A 16251-nucleotide genomic window follows, 5' to 3' on the forward strand; every position below is an offset into this window, starting at 1 on the left:
TTTCTCTCTGTGTTGCTCCTTTATTTCTTCCAGGTGTTAAGGCCCTGTCTCGCTCACAGGCAGATGTTTTAGGAAAAAATGGCCTTTGTTTGGAGTTTGCTGTTTTTCAAAAGGAAATATTCGCTTGGCTCTGTTCTCTGAAGACTTGAATAGACAAAACAGAGAAAACAGAGAAAACTAGAAAGAAAATTAGGTGAGAGAAATTGAGTGAGAGAAACAGATATATATATATATATATATATAGAGAGAGAGAAAGAGATACATTAACAGACAAGGTAAAATAATTTTGCCCTACAGCCAGGGCCATTGAGGCATCTATGTTAGTTTTGGACAGGAGATCTATGAAGTGGTTGTCTTGGCAACATATGTGCGGCAACGTTTATATGGCTTGAGTTTTGGCATTTGCTATAAGAACTTCTGCAATTGAAGACCATTATTACATGAATACAACACAGGTCTGTCTCAGGTTTCTGTTCACAGTGCTTCCACTGGCAGAAACAAACTCTGTGACCTGTGTAGTACTGGTACAAACCACAAGCAACACAATCATAGATAATTATAATACTTTGCTTGGATTATAGAGACAATGTTACTGATGTATCAATTTGATCAACTGCATACCCAATAAATCACACTTCATCTGAATAATGCAAGGATTAATGACAGATTAAAAAACACATTAGGTCTGTGGGTATGGCAGAATTATCCTGTTTTGTGTGTGTGTCAAAATGAAAAGGACTCTCTTAAACCTTTCCCACATCTCCCCTCTGGACTTTCTCCCTTTTCCTGTAAGGAACTAAACTGAGATCCCATGTACTTGCAATGAAAAGTGACAGGAAATTGACTAAAACATTGGAAATCAATGGAAAGTAAATGCGCTCCTTAAGTACAAGTGAACAGCGGAGAGCGGCCTTATGTCTACCCCTCTCTCTCCCTCTCTATCTCTTCCTTCCTCTCTCTTTTTTACCTTTCTCTCTCTCTCCCTCTCTCACACACACACTCCCTATCTCACTCCCTCCATCTCTGTCTCAGGCTGAGTCAATACCTGTACACAGTCGAGAAAAGATAGCTGATATGGCTTGTTAGTGGCTGGAGTGTGTGTGTGTGTGTGTGTGTGTGTGTGTGTGTGTGTGTGTGTGTGTGTGTGTGTGTGTGTGTGTGTGTGTGTGTGTGTGCGTGTGTGTGTGTGTGTGTGTGTGTGTGTGTGTGTGTGTGTGTGTGCGTGTGTGTGTGTGTGTGTGTGTGTGTGTGTGTGTGTGTGTGTGTGTGTGTGTGTGTGTGTATGTGTGTGTGTGTGTGTGTGTGTGTGTGTGTGTGTGTGTGTCCAAATGGAGCAGTAAAGACAATCTATTCCCCAGTGCGGAGGCCAGGTCATTGTAAAGGATGCAGAGGAAGTGCCAAGGGAGTACTTCCAGCTGTGCCTGGCTATACGTTGCTCTGATTGGCTACTGTGATGAGGGATAGGTCATGTAGGCCTACCAGCCATCTCCTTTAAAGATGCACTCCGGGATCTTAAGCATAATACATTTGTAACATATTGCACAAATTGGATTCGTAACATATCATACAAATTGCAAAATTCGTAACATATCACACGAAATGGATGATGTAGTACACAATTGGATGATGTAGTACACAAAAAACGGGGACCCGTTTTGGCTCATGAGCGAGCACCACATTCAAAACTATTGGCTGAAATGATACAAAAGTTTGAGAGTGCATCTTTAAGTCACAGGTTTACCTTAGAGGAGATGCTCAGTACAGGTAGCCAAAGAATCTGTCTGACAGAGAACGGGGCGTTACGGCCATGATGTGTTGGGTTAGTTCAGTTCAACCTTGGTCTCTGAACACTGGGTCCCAGATGGTTAAGAGAATAGCAGTCCCTAATGCCATTTAACCCTTTCATCTGGGGACCTCCTAGCCTGAGGCACAGGGAGTATGCACTTGACATCTGCTCTGATGGGCTTTTATTGTCGAGGCTCCTGGCAAATTTTGGGCTGGATAATTTATATAACCACTCAGATGAACCATCAAAACCACATATTTAATTGGATATAAAAGAATGGTTCAGAATAGAATGGAACAAAACAGAAGGGAGTAGAATCTTATAGAATAATAAGGATCTCGGAAACCAGGGTGTTTTCAGCAGTGTACAATTGCAGTATACTTAAAATTACCATTTAAAGCACAAAACATAATATAGCCTACAATTAAAAGTTTATATCCAATGGTTATGTTCAATCTGGGAGAGGAGCCCTAGAGCCTGATTGTGTTGCTTTCCTCTCCCCTTCAGAAGGAAAGGGCCACATACAGATATCAATTATTTTCAAACGTATCATTTAGAGTTAGCAGCAAGGCACCTTTTGCAAGAGAGAAGAAATAAATCAAATAAGAGAGTGTGGGAAGGAAACGGGCATGTGGGCGTAGTTGTGAATGTGCCAAAGCGAAGGAAGCATACGTTGGAGGCAGAATCAAAACAATAAAGCTGATTTATACTTCTCCAAATGATGTTCCTGTAATCGAGTCAATTCCCTCCAAATCCATTTACCATGTTTGGAGAATGAGGCCCCGGGAGCGCTTTGATGATGTAATGCCCCATACAGGTTTAGAAGACTTTATTCTTAATCCAGACCTCCGTTGTCCCACAGGAGATCAATGGGGGTGGTGCCAGATCAATAGCATTACATACAAATCTATGTCACTTTCCCACCAAACTGTGCTGGCACATGATCTATCTCCCTGCCAGCTGCCCAGCCAACTTCCACAGCAGGGCAAAGCAGGCTAGCTGACTCCAATAGACACTCACAATGGTAAACACATGCATACTGCTGTCTTAGTTAATGAGAGGGACAACCAGAAACCATTGAAGGAAAAGAAAAGGTTTGCATACAAAATACAACATTAAATCATATTGCACATGAGATATGGAATACTTTGCTATATTTTTTACAAATGTGTCTTGGGTATCACTTTCATGTTTTTTTTAAAGAGGAGTACATTTGTTAATACTAGCTTTTTCACATGAAAGCTGTTATATATTATATATGAAGAAAGGTTAACAGTCTAAATATGTGGATTGTATAAAGAGAGAATGGGGATTGTGGCAGAGGTTCCTGGCAGAGGTTCCTGGCTGTGGGACTATGTGTTTCCATGTTCACTGTGTAATGCCTGTGCTTTCATTACAGATAGAAGCATCCTCTGGGGAAACCATGGTTTAGGTAAAGCAAAAATTAGAGAGAAGACCTTGCTGTCAAAACAAGTGGAAGAGATACATATAAACAAGGATCTTTTTTTTAAATAGGTCCCCTCTGTCATCTCCCTCATCTAACCCCAACTCCCAATGCACAGACTGGTATGAGTGTAACCATCCAGGGGTTAAATCCATTGCACCATAAAACCGGAGCTGTTCATAAAATGGAGGAATAAGAAGCAGAAATAATATTTCAAGTATGATTAGTTCATCCGCAGGGCACCTTGTGCGATTGAGAAAGGGGGTGAGAGGGGAGGGGGCATTGTGCACGGCGAGCAGTAAATTATATCTAGCCTTTGAATGATTCTTGCAGATCCTATTACGACAGGGAGGAGGGGGTGGAGGGGGTTGGAAGGGGTTGGGGGGGAAAGAAGGGGGCAGTTGGGAGAGAGAGAAGCAGCAGAACGAATCGGATGAATTCTGTTTCCAGCTGTCTGAATGGGGGTGGGGGGAGGGGTTGGGGGGGTGATGTGTGTAGGGGGCCAGCAGCAGCAGGGAGGTTGGCTAAGGGATGGGCAGGGATGTGGTGAGACAATAAAATATGCATTTGTTCCCGATCCAAAAACACTGTCATGTTAACATACACTTACCAAAACACACACAAAATATATTTTTTCTTTGTTATTCACTCCATCTCTCCTGTTCCCACCGGCTCCCTTCAAAATGAGGAAAACAAAGTGTATGTATCCATCTTCTATCTCATTTGAACAGTCCCCCGCCCTCTGCTGCTGTGTACCCTGAATATTTGAGAGGCTCTTGTCTCCCATTCGTCATCTTGACTAGTGATATAGTAGCTGACACTAGCTGTTGCGTTAGTGTGCTGCTGCTGGAGATTGCCTTTGCAGGAGACATTCTGCATTTATTCACCCCACTCCTCTTTTTGGAGAGCAGTCACCCAAATATTGTGCATCATCAGTCCTTTTCCTCTCCAGGCGATTAAAACACACATAAGGAAAATAATCTCTGCAGCACTTTCCAATTGTATGGTGCTCTGTGAAAAGAATATGTATACAGATAACAGAAGAGGCAATATAGTGCATTTATCTGGATGGACAATAATCATATTTGAGATAACTCTAGCAACAGCTTTGGTTGAATCTAACTGCTGCAAAAGTGTGTATCGGTTACTAGTCCACCATTAGTTCTTACCAGTGGAGGGGAGGAAGGCATGTGATGACACAAAGTAAGACTAGCTATATTGTTATTTGATAAGCTGATCATTTCGATTTAAGATTTATCACTCCAAACCTCAGCAACTCTCTGTCAATAATAGCTTACATGTCTGTTTTTAACATGCTTATTCCATGCTTGAAATGATGCAATTCAGGATGAAACAACTTTATAATGCTGTTCATTAACCATCAATCATGTCTAAAAATAATCCTACTCTCAGAGTGTGTTGAGCGGAGATAGTTTTATAGAAGAATTTACTGACTCAACTGTTGACATCAGTCACTTGTTCCAGGAGCTCAACATTCTCTGGGTATGAGATATGTAAACAGGTGAGCTCTGATGAGATATGATCCTGTCGACCAGCATCACATTACACTACAGATGTCGGATCTTAATTTGAGTCACCTTGCTACAGCAGAAAAATAATCCTGCAGCAACAGGAAATGTGAATTATTATGTAGATTATAATTAATGGACATTTTTGAAGGGGTTGATACTGTACATTTTTCGTAAGGGAAAATCAACTATTTCAGGAAAGTTCTCCTGCAACAAGGTGATCAAATTAAGATCCTACATCTGTATATGTCATATGCCAGCTCTTAACTACAAAAATCTGCCCAATGACAGCAATTCCCTAACCACTCACCAATGTACAGAGGGCCTGAGTAGATTCCACTCAGGTTGGGGATCAAATATCACACAGTATCAGTCCCCCACACTACTGAATATAACATGGGAAATAAAGGCTTTTCATATCAACACAAACAAGGAATGCTTTCACAGAGCTTACAGTGTGACCCAGAATGAGAGTAGGGAATGGTAGCCATGTGTTTTTACTCATGTAAAATGTGTTAAATTACCTCATGCCTGTCCCTCTTGTCCAATGTCCCTGTTCTGTAAAAGCTGTTGTACTTATGCATTAGAATATTAATTAAGTCCCATTTGAACGCAACGTGTTGGGAGCGATACAAAATGGGTGAGAGGGGCTGGACATTTAATGCAGAATATTAATAATAACAAGGGAGGAGCAGGGGGAAATTAAAATGAAGGAGTTCTGCACCCCACCTCCCACTTTAATTGCAAATTTGAATTTCCTATAATGTATTCTGACATCTCAAGTCACCAAAATCCATCATTCTGAAGGGTATTATTCCTCAATTAACCTGTCACCCCACCATGTCCAGCGTCTTTCTGCGGGGCCTGTTGAAAAGAAATTAAGAATTTGAATTACCTTCAAATGTAAAGCAGATTGATAATTCACTCTCCCACACACAGCCTTGTCTCTGCTCTCTGCTTCCTATTCTGACCGCAGCACAGTGCTCTGCTCAGGGCCCCTGTCTGGTGAGACCGCAACTTTTCCATTCATTTGTAGTTCTAACATTTCAATTAATTCCTTGACCTTGACGATTGCATCTCCTTTTCTGCAGTACACCAACATTCCAATTTTAGCTGGGTTTTCTGCAACCTGAGCAGGTTATTCATGCTTTACTAACATAGTAGAGATGAAACACACATCATATCATGAATAGGTCAGGATACGGAGTAATAAAGAAATCACTAATGATGGTAAGAATAAAAAATGGTTGCCCTGATACAATATGCATGCTTTTCTTATATTCAGTGTGTTTCAGATGCTATGTATCACTGTGTTCCTGTTCATCAGTGTAATGAATAGTGTTTCTGCTCTCCTGGGTGTCACTGGGATGGTTTTATAGTATGGGCTAGGCCTAGGGAAAGGTCTGCTCGCCAGTGAGCTCATAAGCTTGGCTTTCACACTGGCTATGCGGTCAAGATCACTCCTACAATAAGCATCTAGATTTTGAAATGGGGTTTCTTTGTACAAACATATGTGTTGTGTAGGCCTATAGTATTCCTACATAACCGCTGGAATATACACACACATTCTGTAAAATGTCTGCGTAGATTTTGACCAATGCACATTTTACAGTAATTCTCTCACATGTTCTATCCTGACATTATTGTAGCCTACATTACTACTATTGAACAAACTGCTGTTTATAAATCATATTAATTCACTATTAAAATATCTGATTATTCAACGTATCTATGCTACTAGGTATTGTGTAGAGATGGCAACTTGTCATGTGTGGAGCTCCCCATCTCTTACCTTGACGCTCTAAAACTTATTTCACTAAAACGCAGGTTGAAATGAAATGATAGGGGAAATAAAACAGAAAGGTATTATATGGTTGTCTATTTCTGTTGAAGTATATTGAAATCTTTCATTGTCCATCCTTTTTCCTTTTTCTAGGACATTGTGTTATTGGTTATTGTGTACCACAGTGGAAAGCATGTGCACCCAATATTCTTGAGAGAGCGAGAGAGAGAGCGAGAGAGAGAGCGAGAGAGAGAGCGAGAGAGAGAGCAAGAGAGAGAGAGCAAGAGAGAGAGAGAGAGAGAGAGAGATCGAGAGAGAGATAGAGAACTGTGTACTTCTTTCTCTCCTTCAATCTCCAGCTTTCATAATGAGCTTCACACACAAAAGGAGAAATTAATCAACAACCATTCAAATGCAACATTGACATTACATGGTTTTCAACATTTTCAACCATTGCAGCAATTACTGTCTTTTATTAGAGTAAAGAGCCATTCACAAAGGGTTCGTTGTGGAACAAAGCCTGACAGCCAGTGTTTCCACACTGCTGATGCTCAGGAAGGTAAAGAGAGAGACGTCTTATTGACAACATCTTGTTTTGCTTTGGAACATTCAAACCATTGTCTGGCTGCTTTTCTTATCAGTGTGATGACAAGTTGTAACAATTATTTATTTCTCAATTAAATACATTGTCAATTTTTTTATCCTAATGAGTCAAATGCATTGTTTTCTTTCCACAATGTGGAATGAGATGTTTTACAAGACAAGAATAGATTACATTCAAAGCACCACTATAATCAACTATCTTGAGTAATGTTCTGTATACAATAGTGCAGAACTGTCACCAGTTAGCAGTGTAGGCTTGGTTCTTTTGTGTTGTAAGGATGCCTCTTCAAAAGGACTTATTTGTCCTGTTTCTCATTTGACAGTCTGAAATGGAGAGACTGCGTGATTAGAGACATATGAGCGATGTATTGAGAGGTTTGTGTGTGCTCCTACTAGATTCCACCACCCCCACATCCAAAGAAACAAGCAAAGAACGGGTTTATGAGCTTCGGACAAGAGGAAAGTGTGGAGAGACATGGCAAATGATACTGAGCATAAAAATGAGCTGTAGAGATGGACAGAAAAGAACAGACAAATTAAAAAGATAAGGCACCTACCTTCTGGCACAATACAAGACTAGCTGGCAGCCATGTAGCTGTTGATTCTTCTTTATTTTTGTAATAATTCAAATTTAATTAAAGGCTGGGGGAGAAAATGGCCTGAGCTGATGGTATAATGAGTTGCCAAGGGACATCTTTGTAATAATCTCAGTTTGTAACAAAGATGTTGCCAAGTCGTGGTTTGCTTGTGAGTCACTGGGCCTGCGTGGCACATCCATTGCCCATAAAAATCCCACCGACCCTTAGGACTGCATTCCTTTTTACATCATTTTCAGATTTAACTGATTACTGTACTTAATTTTAGCTTTCAGCCCTAATCGACAACAGGAAACTCAGAAGAAAGTGAAATCACAGCATTCGTCATTTGACAACGTCTCATTTACCTTGGAGTGATATTCAGTTTTTAAATTGTGCAGGAGCTACCTGGAGCCAGGCTCCTGCACCTTGGGTCAAAAAGAGAGCTAGGCTCTAGCACTTACGGTTCCAAAGAGAAAAGTATGATAAAAAGTATGATAAACCAAGGATAGGGTTTGGGTTGACATAAAGCTATGGTTAGGGTTGAAATGTTTGCAAATTTATTGAAAATGAAAATGAAATACAGAAATATCTAATTTACATAAGTATTCACATCTCTGAGTCAATACATGTTAGAATCACCTTCTGTAGTGATTACAACTGTGAGTCTTTCTGGGTAAGTCTCTAAGAGCTTTGCACACCTGAATTGTACAATATTTGCACATTATTCTTTAAAAAAAATTCTGTCAAGTTGGCTGTTGATCATCGCTAGACAGACATATTTAAGTCCTGCCAAAGATTTTCAAGCCAATTTAAGGCCCAACTGTAACTCGGCCACTCAGGAACATTCAAAGTCGTCTTGGTAAGCAACTCCAGTGTACATTTGGTCTTGTGTTTTAGGTTATTGTCCTGCTGAAAGGGGAATTCATCTCCCAGTGTCTGGTGGAAAGCAGTGTCCTTCTTTGGACACTGTGCTGCTAACAAACCTCCAAACGAGCTTCAATGCCATACAACACTCCTTCCGTGGCCTCCAACTGCTTTTAAATGCTAGTAAAACTAAGTGCATGCTCTTCACCCGATTGCTGCCCGCACCCTCCCACCCGACTAGCATCACTACTCTGGACGGTTCTGACTTAGAATATGTGAACAACTACAAATACCTAGGTGTCTGGTTAGACTGTAAACTCTCCTTCCAGACTCACAATAAGCATCTCCAATACAAAATTAAATCTAGAATTGGCTTCCTATTTTGCAACAAAGCCTCATTCACTCATTCCTCCAAACATACCCTCATTCCTCCAAACATACCCACTCATTCCTCCAAACATACCCCCGCGTAGCACGCGCTCCAGCAGGTATACTGCACTGGTCATCCCCAAAGCCAACACTTCCTTTGGCCGCTTCTCCTTCCAATTCTCTGCTGCCAGTGACTGGAACGAATTGCAAACATCTCTGAAGCTGGAGTCTTATATCTCCCTCTCTAACTTTAAGCACCAGCTGTCAGAGCAGCTTACCGATCCTGTACCTGTACACAGCCAACCTGTAAATAACACACCCAACTACCTCATCCCCATATTATTACTTACCCTCTTGCTCTTTTGCACCCCAGTATCTCTACTTGCACATCATCATCTGCACATCTATCACTCCAGTATTAATGCTAAATTGTAATTATTTTCACCTCTATGGCCTATTTATTGCCTACCTCCCTACTCTTCTACATTTGCACACACTGTACATAGATCTTTCTATTTGTATTTTATTTTGTGTTATTGACTGTACGTTTGTTTATGTGTAACTCTGTGTTGTTGTTTTTGTCGCACTGCTATGCTTTATCTTGGCCAGGTCGCAGTTGTAAATGAGAACTTGTTCTCAACTGGCCTACCTGGTTAAATAAAGGTGAAATAAATAAAAATATTGATACACCATCCAAAGTCTTCACCATGCTCAAAGGGATAACCTGTGTCTGCCAATAGGTGCCCTTCTTTGCGAGACATTGGAAAACCTCCCTGGTCTTTATGGTTGAATCTGAGTTTGGAATTCACTGTTTGACTGGGGGACCTTACAGATAATTGTGTGGGCTACAGACATGAGGTAGTCATTCAAAATATCACGTTAAACACTATAATTGCACACAGAATCCATGCAACTTATTATGTGACCTTTTTACTCCTGAACTTATTTTGACTTGCCATAACAAAGGGGTTGAATACTTATTGACTCAAGACATTTCAGCTTTTCATTTTTATTCATTTGTAAAAAAAATCTAAAAACATAATTCCACTGACATTATGGGGTATCGCGTGTAGGCCAATGACACAAAATCTCAATTTATGTCACACAACAGAATGTAGAAAAAGTCAAGGGGTGTGAATACTTTCTGAAGGCACTGTATATAAAAAACATTTAAAAAACTACAACTAAAGACACACAAATGTACACACATACAACTAAAGAATAATAATGTGAGGATGTGTGTAGAGTAGAGGTCGACCGATTAGGATTTTTCAACGCCGATACCGATATTGATTATTGGAGGACCAAAAAAAGCCGATAACAATTAATCAGACGATTTTTTAAATGTTATATATATATATATATATATACAGTGAAGAAAAAAAGTATTTGATCCCCTGCTGATTTTGTACGTTTGCCCACTGACAAAGAAATGATCAGTCTATAATTTTAATGGTAGGTTTATTTCAACAGTGAGAGACAGAATAACAACAAATAAATCCAGAAAAACGCATGTCAAAAATGTTATAAATTGATTTGCATTTTAATGAGGGAAATAAGTATTTCACCCCTCTGCAAAACATGACTTAGTACTTGGTGGCAAAACCCTTGTTGGCAAAACCCTTGTTGGCAATCACAGAGGTCAGACGTTTCTTGTAGTTGGCCACCAGGTTTGCACACATCTCAGGAGGGATTTTGTCACACTCCTCTTTGCAGATCTTCTCCAAGTCATTAAGGTTTCGAGGCTGACATTTGGCAACTCGAACCTTCAGCTCCCTCCACAGATTTTCTATGGGATTAAGGTCTGGAGACTGGCTAGGCCACTCCAGGACCTTAATGCGCTTCTTCTTGAGCCACTCCTTTGTTGCCTTGGCCGTGTGTTTTGGGTCATTGTCATGCTGGAATACCCATCCACGACCCATTTTCAATGCCCTGGCTGAGGGAAGGAGGTTCTCACTCAAGATTTGACGGTACATGACCCCGTCCATCGTCCCTTTGATGCGGTGAAGTTGTCGTGTCCCCTTAGCAGAAAAACACCCCCAAAGCATGTTTCCACCTCCATGTTTGACGGTGGGGATGGTGTTCTTGGGGTCATAGGCAGCATTCCTCCTCCTCCAAACACGGCGAGTTGAGTTGATGCCAAAGAGCTCCATTTTGGTCTCATCTGACCACAACACTTTCACCCAGTTGTCCTCTGAATAATTCAGATGTTCATTGGCAAACTTTAGACGGGCATGTATATGTGCTTTCTTGAGCAGGGGGACCTTGCGGGCGCTGCAGGATTTCAGTCCTTCACGGCGTAGTGTGTTACCAATTGTTTTCTTGGTGACTATGGTCCCAGCTGCCTTGAGATCATTGACAAGATCCTCCCGTGTAGTTCTGGGCTGATTCCTCACCGTTCTCATGATCATAGCAACTCCATGAGGTGAGATCTTGTATGGAGCCCCAGGCCGAGGGATATTGACAGTTCTTTTGTGTTTCTTCCATTTGCGAATAATCACACCAAATGTTGTCACCTTCTCACCAAGCTGCTTGGCGATGGTCTTGTAGCCCATTCCAGCCTTGTGTAGGTCTACAATCTTGTCCCTGACATCCATGGAGAGCTCTTTGGTCTTGGCCATGGTGGAGAGTTTGGAATCTGATTGATTGATTGCTTCTGTGGACATGTGTCTTTTATACAGGTAACAAGCTGAGATTAGGAGCACTCCCTGTTATGGCTAGGGGGCAGTATTTTCACGGCCGGATAAAAAACGTACCCGATTTAATCTGATTATTACGCCTGCCCAGAAACTAGAATATGCATATAATTATTAGCTTTGGATAGAAAACACTCCAAAGTTTCTAAAACTGTTTGAATGGTGTCTGTGAGTATAACAGAACTCATTTGGCAGGCCAAAACCTGAGAAGATTCTGTACAGGAAGTACCCTGTCTGACCATTTCTTGCCCTTGTTGATTATCTCTATCCATTACAGGGGATCTCTGCTGTTACGTGACACTTCCTATGGCTCCCATTGGATCTCAGAAGGCGGCAAAAAGCTGAATCATGGCTTTGCAGGCTCTGGCTGAAAAACATTAGCACGTTTGGATAGTGGCCAGTAACAGTACTATGAGACTCAGGCTCGTGCACGAGGGGATAGCATGCTTTTATTTTCTCTCTCTTTGTACGTATACACGCTTTCCCGGTCGGAATATTATCGCTTTTTTACGAGAAAAGTGGCATAAAAATTGATTTTAAACAGCGGTTGACATGCTTCGAAGTACGGTAATGGAATATTTAGAAATCTTTTGTCACGAAATGCGCCATGCTCGTGACCCTTATTTACACTTCGGATAGTGTCTTGAACGCACGAACAAAACGCCGCTATTTGGATATAACTATGGATTATTTTGGACCAAACCAACATTTGTTATTGAAGTAGAAGTCCTGGGAGTGCATTCTGATGAAGAACACCAAAGGTAATCAAACTTTTCTAATAGTAAATCGGAGTTTGGTGAAGGCTAAACTTGCTGGGTGTCTAAATAGCTAGCCCTGTGATGCCGGGCTATCTACTGAGAATATTGCAAAATGTGCTTTCACCGAAAAGCTATTTTAAAATCGGACATATCGAGTGCATAGAGGAGTTCTGTATCAATAATTCTTAAAATAATTATGTTTTTTGTGAACGTTTATCGTGAGTAATTTAGTAAATTCACCGGAAGTTTGCGGGGGTATGCTAGTTCTGAACGTCACATGCTAATGTAAAAAAGCTGGTTTTTGATATAAATATGAACTTGATTGAACAAAACATGCATGCATTGTATAACATAATGTCCTAGGGTTGTCATCTGATGAAGATCATCAAAGGTTAGTGCTGCATTTAGCTGTGGTTTTGTTTTTTGTGACATTATATGTTAGCTTGAAAAATGGGTGTCTGATTATTTCTGGCTGGGTACTCTGCTGACGTAATCTAATGTTTTGCTTTCGCTGTAAAGCCTTTTTGAAATCGGACAGTGTGGTTAGATTAACGAGAGTCTTGTCTTTAAAATGCTGTAAAATAGTCATATGTTTGAAAAATGGAAGTTTTTGGATTTTAGAGGAGTTTGTATTTCGCGCCACGCCCATCATTGGATATTGGAGCAGGTGTTCCGCTAGCGGAATGTCAAGATGTAAGAGGTTATTAAGAGTGTGCTCCTAATCTCAGCTCGATACATGTATAAAACACACCTGGGAGCCAGAAATCTTTCTGATTGAGAGGGGGTCAAATACTTATTTCCCTCATTAAAATGCAAATCAATGTATAACATTTTTGACATGCGTTTTTCTGGATTGTTTTGTTGTTATTCTGTCTCTCACTGTTCAAATAAACCTACCATTAAAATTATAAACTGATCATTTCTTTGTCAGTGGGCAAACGTACAAAATCAGCAGTGGATCCGGTACGTCCTGTGTCAGCTCCCCGCACTCGCCCTGAAGTGCGTGTCACCAGTCCGGTGCAACCTGTGCCGGCTCCACGCACCAGGCCTCCAGTGCGCCTCTCCAGCCCGGAGCGTCCTGTGCCGGCTCCACGCACTCGACCTGAGGAGCGTGTCATCAGTCCTGTGCAACCTGCGCCGATGCCCAGTCCAGACATGGTGTCCAGTCCCGTTCCCTGGCAGGAGCCTCCCTCTGCGCCGGTGCCCAGGCCAGGCATGGCGTCCAGTCCCGCTCCAAGGCAGGAGCCTTCCTCTGTGTCGGTGCCCAGTCCAGGCACGGCGTCCAGTCCCGCTCCATGGCAGGAGCCTTCCTCTGCGCCGGTGTCCAGTCCAGGAACGTCGGCCAACCCAGCTTCATGGCCGGAGCCTTCCTCTGCGCCGGTGCCCAGTCCAGGCACGGCGTTCAACCCAGCGCCATGGCCGGGTCCGGGGTCTGGGCGGGGGCGACGACCCGCACCGGAGCCGCCACCGACACTAGTCACCCCCCTACCCTCCCCATTTGGTTTCAGGTTTTGCGGCCGGAGTCCGCACCTTTGGAGGGGGGGTACTGTCACGCCCTGACCATAGAGAGCCCTTGGTTCTCTATGGTGTTGTAGGTCAGGGCGTGACTAGGGGGTGTTCTAGTCTTTTCATTTCTATGTTGGTGCTCTTGGTATGGCTCCCAATTAGAGGCAGCTGATGTTCGTTGTCTCTAATTGGGGATCATACTTAAGTTCTCCATTGTTCCCACCTGGGTTGTGGGATATTGTTTGTATGTGCTTGTTGCACTATGTTACTTCACGTTTCGTTGCTTGTTTATTGTTTTTGTTGAGAAGTTTCACTTTTAATAAAGATGTGGAACTCAACACACGCTGCGCCTTGGTCCGCTCCTTTAAACGTTCGAAGTGCCTGCTAACATGAATTTATTTTAACTAAATATGCAGGTTAAAAAAAATATACTTCTGTGTATTGATTTTAAGAAAGGCATTGATGTTTATGGTTAGGTACATTCGTACAATTAGTAATACCAAAAGCTTACCTTGACTTGGAAGACTTCCAGTGTTGTGTTGGAAAGTCATAGCCAGCTAGCTAACATAGCATCCCTCTGTTTGAGCAGGGTGTTTCAGTAGGCTAAACTAGCTAGCTGCATTTGCTAGCTATGTAAGTGAAACTGAAAGTTTTGGAAGAAATTAATTTGTTCAAAACTGTTCAACTACTCACCACATTTTATACACTGCAGTCCTAGCTAGCTGTAGCTTATGCGTTTAGTACTAGATTAATTCTCTGATCCTTTAATTGGGTGGACAACATGTCCGTTCATGCTGCAAAACGTCCTCCGGAAGTTGTCATAATTAATGTGTAAGTCTATGGAAGGGGGTGAGAACCATGAGCCTCCTAGGTTTTGTATTGAAGTCAATGTACACAGAGGAGGATGGAAGCTAGCTGTCCTCGGACTACACCATGGTGCTACCCTATAGAGTGCTGTTGAGGCTACTGTTGGCCTTCTTTGCAAAATAGTGTGTTATTTATTTTTTACTTTTACCCCCTTTTCTCCCCAATTAGTAGTTACAGTCTTGTCCCATCACTGCAACTCCGACCTTCACTCGGGAGAGGTGAAGGTCGAGAGCCATGCGTCCTCCAAAACACGACCCTGCCAAGCCGCACTGCTTGTTCACACACTGCTCGCTTAACCCAGAAGCCAGCTGCACCAATGTGTCAAGCTCTTCGGCTGTCCCCATAGGAGAATCATTTTCGATTCCAGGTAAAACATTTTTTGGTTCCAAGTAGAACAACTTTAGCTTCCATGCAGAACCCTCTGTGGAAAGGGTTCTACATGGAACCCAAAACGGTTCTACTTAGAAACAAAAGGGTTCTACCTAAAACCATCAAGGGTTCTTCAAAGGGTTCTCCTATGGGGACCGCCAAATAACCCTTTTAGGTTCTAGATAGAAAAAAAGGTGCTAAGTGTGTAGCCTAACCCTAACCCTAATCTTGGCATAAGTCAAATATGGCTCCTCCACCTTTGAATTCCCATTCAACCCCTGGTGATATCCAAAATGAGAGCCATGACGCTATTATCACCAAGAGCAGAGATGGCACAAGGCAACAACACAAGGTAAACAACAAGCTGTCAACACATAGACCTATTTGCATGCAATGCTTCCACTAGATTCCTGCTCAAGAATATTGACAAGACATTGCAATGTCAAAGGTGATTATTTCAAAATGTGAAAAATAAGGCTTTTATTGAATCTCACAAATTTGCACAAATTTCCGCCTCTGAGGCATTAGCCTAATTCGAACTTGTTGTTACACAATCCACTAAACTCTGCAGGTGATTATGTTGCACAGCATTCAATAGTCTACTGTGAAGTGATTAAAGCTTGTCTCTCCTGGACTGGTGATAATCAATCTAATCTTCATACATTGACTATTTATCCAACCAGAACATTTACTGCATATGCAGAAAATTAATAAGAACTGGAAATTGATAAATAAAATGGATAGTGGCATGATACGCACAGAATAGGGAGAACAACAAGGTGTGTGTAAAATTTCCTTTGAGATTATCAGGAAAGGTTATGGATGAATGTGATTTGCAAGCAGCTTTTTATTGGTTTGTGTTGCACTGCATTAGCAAAACAGAGATCTCACAGGCATGCAATATTGTCTTTGTGAATTAAACAGTTTCCTCTGGGCAAGCAGATTTGAACAATTTGTCCAGTTCCCGTTGTGACTTAGGGTCTTATAAATGTTTATGAGGCTCAGAAGCTCTGCAGTTCACAGCACATTATAAGAAATAATATTGTTAGCAATCAGTTTCAGTATCTCTTATTCATCATGCACCCTGATAGCCGTTTAA

The sequence above is a fragment of the Salmo trutta genome, chromosome 29 (genome assembly GCF_901001165.1).
Source record: "Salmo trutta chromosome 29, fSalTru1.1, whole genome shotgun sequence".
Taxonomy (NCBI): domain Eukaryota; kingdom Metazoa; phylum Chordata; class Actinopteri; order Salmoniformes; family Salmonidae; genus Salmo; species Salmo trutta.